Consider the following 8192-nt stretch of genomic DNA (forward strand, 5'->3'; position numbering starts at 1 on the left):
CCGAGCCAATTATTTGTTATTATTACAGTTTAACATTATAAAATTAACAAAAATAATATAAAACTCATATTCTGGCGAAATAGCCACATGGCAGCCAAAAACCGTATATTCCCTTCCTGTTCTCCTGCCCACTCGTGCATTCTTTCCAAAAATCAGGACTTTTTTAAAACACCGCAGGACAAATTGTTAAAAAGGGGGACTGTCCCACCAAAAGCAGGACATCTGGTCACCCTAAACAAAAGCCAATTATACATGTTTAGTCTGGGTTGGTTGGGGTCTTACTCTACTAGCCTTGATGAGGGCCAGGGGGATGAGGGGCAAGTAGAGGGAGAGAAGCTGAAAAAGCCAAAGGGGGGGCCCTCAGTGAGGTGATGTCACAGAGAGGAGTGAGAGAGCAGGCCAGTGGCCTCTTACTGCAGAGGTGGCAGTGAGAGGCAGTCCAAGCTTCCTGACAGAAGGGCAGAGAAATGTTCGTCTCACCAGTCTTATTCTCTTTATGTTGACCAGCTCAATCCAGCCCACTCTGCCTCTCTAGCTCCTCTCAAGGGACAGTCCAGGCTAGTGGCAAAAAAGAGGAGTTGCCTGTAACCAGATCAGCAAAACTCTGGGCTGCGGGCCAGCCAGGGACCTGGAAATCATTGTCAGAGAGCCGCCTAATAGGGTTTAGCTATCATCGGATGTCATCAATCCTATATTCACCGGACTAAAACCTGATATCCCTGGACAGGACAGAGTGCCCCATTTACCTGTGAAATCTCTGCTGCCCACATCGTGCCAAGTGGTGTTGAACAGGGCGCAGGGAATGTGAGCTTGATCACTGAATCACCCCCTTTGTGGGTGGAGTGACTGCCTTTGAGTCAGCTGTCTACTCCTGTCCACTGGATGAGACAGGTAGCATGAAAGAGGAACAGGGACTCCTAGAAGCTTTGACTTGGCACTGTATTCATGGGGAGCCATATACTATTTTAAAGTTGGGGGAAGTGATAGAATTGGATCTAGAATATAGAAGCTGGGCTGCTGGGTGGTGTTGTTCATGTTGCACACTGCATAAGAATACCAGATCCAAGGGGCACCTTTCATATCAGAGATCTCATGGAATTGAAAGTTTCTCCTGACATTTCTTTAGCAGGCAGCAGTTTCTCAATCTAACAGAATCAGTATATTGGCAGTGTCTCAACCTAACAGAATCAGTATATTCTGGCCATTCATCTTTTTTTATTTTTATTTTTAACAGTTGAGACACAGAGAAATTGGGGGTAGGTTTTTGATTGGCTTTTTTTTTTTTTCAGTTTTTGGCCGGAGCAGAGTTTGAACCCGCCACCTGCAGTATATGGGGCCAGTGACCTACTCCTTTGAGCCACAGGCACCACCCAGGTAGGTTTGTTTGTTTTTTTGTTTTTTGAGACAGAGTCTCACTTTATCGCCCTCAGTAGAGTGCCATGGCGTCAAGCTCCTGGGCTTAGGCGATTCTCTTGCCTCAGCCTCCGGAGTAGCTGGGACTACGGGCACCCGCCACAATACCCGGCTATATTTTTGGTTGCAGTTTGGCTGGGGCCGGGTTAGAACCCACCACCCTCTGTATATGAGGCTGGCCACAGGCGCCACCCATGGGGGTAGGTCTTTATTTATTTAGCAGGCCTGGGCCAGGCTCAGACCCACCATCCCCTGTGCACCGGGCCAACACTCTAACCACTGATATAGCCATTTTTCAATAGATAGAAATAAAATGCCTGGAGGAAGGGATGCCCTCCTAATTGCACAAAAGCTCATCTGGGCTGTTGTCAACCTTGTGTGGAGAATAGATTGGAAGAAGAGAAAGGAAGGAATGATTTTGGCATGTCCAGGGCTGAGGGCAGATGCAACACCAGGGATTGAGATGAAATATATTCCAGAGGAGGGACAGTGCTTGGGAAGCCCCAGAGTGTGATTTAGATGTGACAAGGTATGACATTTGTACATGCTCTTGTTCCTTTCCTTGGTTCTTAGAGTCTGAGATGCCCTCACGCTCACTGCTGGCAAAACAGCTTTTCCTCCCCACATACCTGCTGAAGGCTGGAGATTGGCAGGAACCCTCTGCAAACACCACTGGGCGCCACAGTCAGAAGAGCAGCCAGCAGGAAGCAGGCCTGAGGCCCCTCTTCTCAGATCAGTAAGGCAAAACCTGGAACCGTCCCTGGACCGAGCGTAGTGACTTCTAAGGGTGTTGACAACACCGCCTGGCAATACTCTCACTGACGTGTAGGCAGGTGGGTTTTCATCCTCAGGGAGGCAGGCAGGGACCTAAATAAAAGGGGTGGCTGCCTGGGGTCTTCCAGGATTGCAGGATTCCCTGGAGTTGGCTGACTGCTTGGAGATGGGCAGATGCCAGTAGGGCAGATATCATTAGGCACTACTGATAATAATGCAAGTTAGAGGCCTGGGACACAGGTCATCCAAGAAAGGGTGAGTTATGATGGGCATATCAGGTTAGTACGATTCAGTGAGGATTTAGTAACTACTGTCGGGCCCTAGCCAGAGCGGAGGAAAATATACCCCCTCTGTCGTGGAGCAAGACAGACATTCCAGAGGTGCCCTCCATTAGTGATCATCCTCAAAGCTCAGCCACCTCCTGTGCAAGTTCTGGGACCCGCTTTGCTCTGCAAAGGGAGCGACAAGGTCACGTCCTTTTCTTCTGCACGCCATCGACATTTTGGTGTTCGCCTAGCATTGCCTGTTTCATTTTGGGTTATTTCCTAGATTTGGTTTTCTTTCATCTTTATGGTGCTCCTTAATTCTAATTTATTTTCTTTTTTTGAGACAGGGTCTTGCTTTGTCTCCCCTGGCTGGAGTGCAGTGGCAAGATCATAGCTTACTCCAACTTTAAACTCTTGGGCTGAAGCAATCCTCCTACCTTGGTCTTCCAAAGTGTTGGAATTATAGGCATGAGCCACCACGCCCAGCCATATGATTCAATTTTTATACATTTGCTTTTCATTATTGTGCTATGTATTTGCATAAACTGCTTCAAATCCTTTATGGTGTCCAGAGAGAAGGAATGAGGAAAGGCAGGAGGAAGCAAGCCAGCCAGGACGCTGGTTACTGATGGCCTCCACCCTCCCACTAGGAGGCAGCACAGCACAATGAGAAGGGCTCAGAGCCCAGGTCCTAAATATTACTGCATGTCTTAAAGCAACTTATGCCCTTGATCCCTGTAGATCTTGGGCTCCTCACCTCAAATCTTGCAGGATGGAGAATGGAAGTCCCCCTCTGAAGACTACTCAGTTCCCTAGGAGAAAGATGATGCCCCAGTGGCTACTAGTAGCCACCTCACAGGATTAGATGAGAACATATTTGCAAAATACCCATTGTGGACACACTAGGAGCTCAATTATCTGTTTCTCATTCCAGTAATTTTGCATCGCAGGGAATATTTAGCAATGTCTAGAGACTTTTTTTGGCTATCACATTTGAGAGGCATGGATGCTACTGGTATCTAGAGGGCAGAGGCCAGAGATGCTGTGGAACACTCTGCAAGGCACAGGACAGCCCCACTCCAGAGACTGACCTGGCCCACAAAGTCTGTAGTGCCAAGGTCAACAGACCCTGGCCACTCCCAAATGATCCTGGGCTCCTAAAGAGTAGAAAATGAGATGATCCTGGGCTCCTAGAGAGTAGAAAATGAGAGTATCTCACTCATTTCCATGTCCTCCTCAGGGTCTGCCATGCTGTAAGCAGTCAAAAATTGAGTACAGGATGGGGTTGAAAGGCCATAAAGGGGGTGGCATGGAATGGTTGGTGGGATTGGTGGGGATCAGAACAAGAAGGACAAATTTCCACAAAGGGGGGGGTCACAGGTATAACTACATTAGCGGGGGGCTTCCTGATATCAGAAGTGATTTACAGAAGCAAAAGTCCTTCCTAAGCATCGTACTGAGGTTGCTTTAAGTGCTAGAAATCAAGCTGACCCTTTAGAAGATTTGTAGAATTGAGTGCCCTCTTCGAAGCCCTCTGCCCCAGGAAGTGCTCACAACAAACTGGAACAGTCAAATTAGGGAATTCTCTGCCTTCTAAAAATCTCAAGAATATCATCTCTTCTTCCCCCCACCCCCAACCTTACCCTAGGCCTTGGCCAACATTTGTATTATGGAACCAAATAGTTGTTAGCAGAAGAAAACTCTAACTCTGTAAGATAATTTAAAGAAGTTTATCCTGAATATGAGTGACCATTGGTCTAGGGAATATAACTCAAGAGGTCCTCAGAAAATGTGCCCCAGGTGATCAGGATGCAGTTTGCTTTTACACATTTTAGGAGACAGGAATGGCAGGTAAAATCATGAATCAATACATGTAAGGTATACATTGATGTGGCCCCAAAAGTCAGAACATCTCAAAGTGGAGGACTTATGGGGTTTAGGTGGGTTCACAGATCTTTGGATTTATAAATGGTTAAAGAAGTAAAGCTTGGCTCGGCGCCTATAGCTCAACCGGCTAAGGCGCCAGCCACGTACACCTAAGGTGGTGGGTTCGAATCCCCAGCCCGGACCCGCCAAACAACAATGACGGCTGCAACCAAAAAAAATAGCCGGGCGTTGTGGCGGGCGCCTGTGGTCCCAGCTACTTGGGAGGCGGAGGCAGGAGACTCGCTTGAGCCCAGGAGTTGGAGGTTGCTGTGAGCTGTAATGCCACGACACTCTACCCAGGGGGACAGCTTGAGGCTCTGTCTCAAAAAAAAAAAAAAAAAAAGAAGTAAAGCTTTGTCTAAAGACCTGGAATCACAATTGAGTGGGGTGGCTCACACCTGCAATCCTAGCACTTGAGAGTCCAAGGCTGGTGGACTGCTTGAGGTCAGGAGTTCAAGACCAGCCTGAGCAAGAGCAAGATCCCATTTCTACTAAAAGTAGATAGGAAAAAGAAAAAACTAGCCAGGAGTTGTGGCAGTGCCTATAACCCCAGCTACTCAGGAGGCTGAAGTGAGAAGATCTCTTCAAGAATTTCAGGTTGCTGTGAGCTATGACACCCGAGCACTCTAACAGGATGACAGAGTGAGACTCTCTCAAAACAAACAAACAAACAAAAAAACTCCAAAAAGGAAGAGAGTGTAGGGAAACATGCCTGATCCCTTTCCTTCAGGCCAGGAATTGAGTTTTAATGTTTTTCTGGGATTCCCTTGGCCAGGGAGTCCATTCAGTCAGTGAGGAGCTTAGGTTTTTATTTTTAGGTTTCATGATGAAGAGTCTAGAAGTTCCCTAACTGGAATGAGAATGGACTGACAGAGCTGATGAAAGGAATGGAGATGGTTGTTATTTCTAAATACTTTATGGACAGTTGTGTGGATAATGGCCTGGCCTTGACCCATGTAACCTTCTAGAAGGCTGAGTATTCTAACTTGGGCCTGGTGTGAGGCCTTCTGGGTCTTCAGAAGGCAGACTGGCAGGATGAGCTGGAGGTTCTGATTACACCACAGTGGCTGTTCCTGTGTGACACTCAACAGCAGTGGCAAGTCTGGGCCAGGCTGGGTTGATAAAACTTGGAAGCAACCAATCTTGTGAGTAAGGCCTTGCAGAGGAGGAAATGTGGGCCATAGGAAACCTACTGCTTTTAGGTTGTACGTGACAGATCCCTAGCCTAAAGGCTGGCAGATTGGGGCACTCAGGAAACAGAGTTCCAGGGAGGTCTAAGGCACTAGGCAGCATTGGAGATGGCTCCCAAGTGTGGGAGACAATCACAAAAATGGGCATCTATAAGACCATGTAGAAAGGGCAATGCTAGAGACACTGCAAGCACAATGGGATCCCAGAGGATCTACACCTAAGCCAGGTGTGGTCCTCAAGAACCTGCCATTTGAATGAAGCCTCACAGAGAGAGGGAGAGTTAGGCACAAAGTGATGACAGAATGTGCCCAGCTGAGAGAACCGAATAAGCAAATTCACCAAGGAAGCTTTCATTAGGTAAATTAGAATGCTTGGGTTGTAAACAACAGAAAATCCAACCCAAAGTGTCTTTAACAGAAAGGAATTTATGAGGTCATAAATTCTTATGGGAAGCTGAATTTCCTTTGGGCCCTATGGTGTTGGAGGTGACCTTGGCACCTTGTGGGCTTGTCCAGCAGGCAGCTGGATCCATGGGCTGGATGCTCAGGAGGGAGGACTCCTAGGAAAGATGGAGCCAGCCTCACCTTAGCATTAGGAACTGCAGGGAGAGCAGTGGGCTTGGGATCAAGCCCTGGCAAGCCACTTATTGAAGGGATGAGGAACCCAGGAAGACAGCTGGGAAGGAGGGCTTTAGAGGGAGGAGGAAGAGGAGAGCCACGAGACAGATGAGTCAAAAAGACTGACAGAGGAAGTCCCAAGAATGGACACATGACCTACGTGTCACATGTACCAGATGGAGGGACGTAGAGGGTGAGGATGGACCTGGATGACTTTTGTTCTCACTCATGGAGTCTTCACCATGCTCCAGGCTCTGTTGCTCCTTGTGACCTATGGAGGTCTGTCCTATGAAAATGCTCAAGTTACAGATGAGGACCCAAGAAAGGAAGGGAACCTAGGGGTGGAGGCTGATGAAAGTCCTATTGGTGGCAGCTAAGGCAAAGGTGAGATCTAGGCCCCAGAGTTCTTTTGGGGAACCAACCTCCCTTCTCCTCAGCCCATATAGATTGGGCTTTGACTGATCTAAACCCATCAGCACATTCCATCCAATTCCATCCAGTTTCACTGGTGCCTTTAGGGATGACCTAATTCAATTCAGTGAGATCCAGGCCCAGGGCATTGAGGATGGAGAGTTCTATTTCTTTCTTCTGTGTTGAGTATGAAACTGAGACAGTATAAGGTCTGGAGCTGCTGCAGCCATCTCGCATGAGGTAAATGTGTCTGAGAATCAGGACAACACAGATTGGGAAGTGGAGGCCAGGCACAGTGGCTCATGCCTGTAATCCTAGTACTCTGGGAGGCCGAGGGTAGGTGGAATGCTTGAGCTCAGGAGTTCAAGACCAGCCTGACCAAGAGTGAAACCCCATTTCTACAAAAATGAGAAAAACTAGCTGAGGATGGTGCCTGTGGCTCAAAGGAGTAGGGAGCCAGCCCCATATACTGGAGGTGGAGGTTCAAACCTGGCCCTGGCCAAAAAAAAAAACAACAACTATCTGGGAATTGTGGCAGGCACCTATAATCTGGGAAGATTGCTTAACCCTATAACCCTAGAAGTTTGAAGTTGCTGTGAGCTAGGCTGATGCCACAACATTCCACCCAGGGCAACTGAATGAGACTCTGTCTCAAAAAACTGGGGAAGTGGAGCTGACCTCAGCCACAGAGAGATAGATGACAATGTGACAATGAGCTCTGCCTCCAGCTATACCTGAAGTCAACTTTACCCCTGAACTTTAACATAAGCAAGCCAATAAATTCCTTGTCTCCTCACTAGTTTGGGTGGCTTTTCTGTCATTAATGAAAAGCAAACTGTATCAGTTATCTATGGACACAAGTAAGCTGTATAAGAAACACCCTATAGCTCAGTAGCTTAAAGCACTTGGGCTCATTAGGCCAGGTAAATGTTTACACTGTACTTGACCGGGAGGTTTGGGTCTTGGCTGGGATGAATGGGCCAAACAAGTTTGAAAACACTGGTCTAGACACTCTCAGCTATCTAGGATAAGTGTTTGAAAAGTGGTTTGTGATAGTAATGCAGGGTTGGTTTTTTTCTGCCACTGCTGCAGAAGGACAGGGGTCCACATGTGAGAGAAATTTTTGCACCCCTCAGTTTGGGCTTATGTGAGGTTTTCTTGGGATTAGTTTCACGTGACACATTTTTGGCAGCAGACTTCACAGAGGATGTGCGGCACTTTTTGGAGCCTCATGACAGTGGGTTCGTGAGATTGGAGGGGGTCTTCTTTGGAGTGGTGTCATTCCTTCTTATTTGGTGGCAGTCACTAACTGGCTGACAGGCTTGTTCCTTTGCCATCCACTCAACAATCCAGATTAGGCCCCAGCGGGCAGGGGTGTCCATGCAGCAACTGTCCACCTGCTGCTGGCAGAAGAACTGGTCTGCTGGCTCCAGCCTGAAGCATAGAATTGTGAGTAAATAAATTGTTTTAATCTACTAAGGTTCAGGGTGGTTTGTTTTATAGCAATAAATAAAAAAAAATTTAAAGTATTTTTTCCCTTTTATTCTTTCTTTCTTTCTTTCTTTCTTTATTATTATTTTTTTTTGAGACAGAG

Source organism: Otolemur garnettii, unplaced genomic scaffold (assembly GCF_000181295.1).
Source record: "Otolemur garnettii isolate 467f Iridium unplaced genomic scaffold, OtoGar3 scaffold00007, whole genome shotgun sequence".
In the NCBI taxonomy this organism is placed as follows: Eukaryota; Metazoa; Chordata; class Mammalia; order Primates; family Galagidae; genus Otolemur; species Otolemur garnettii.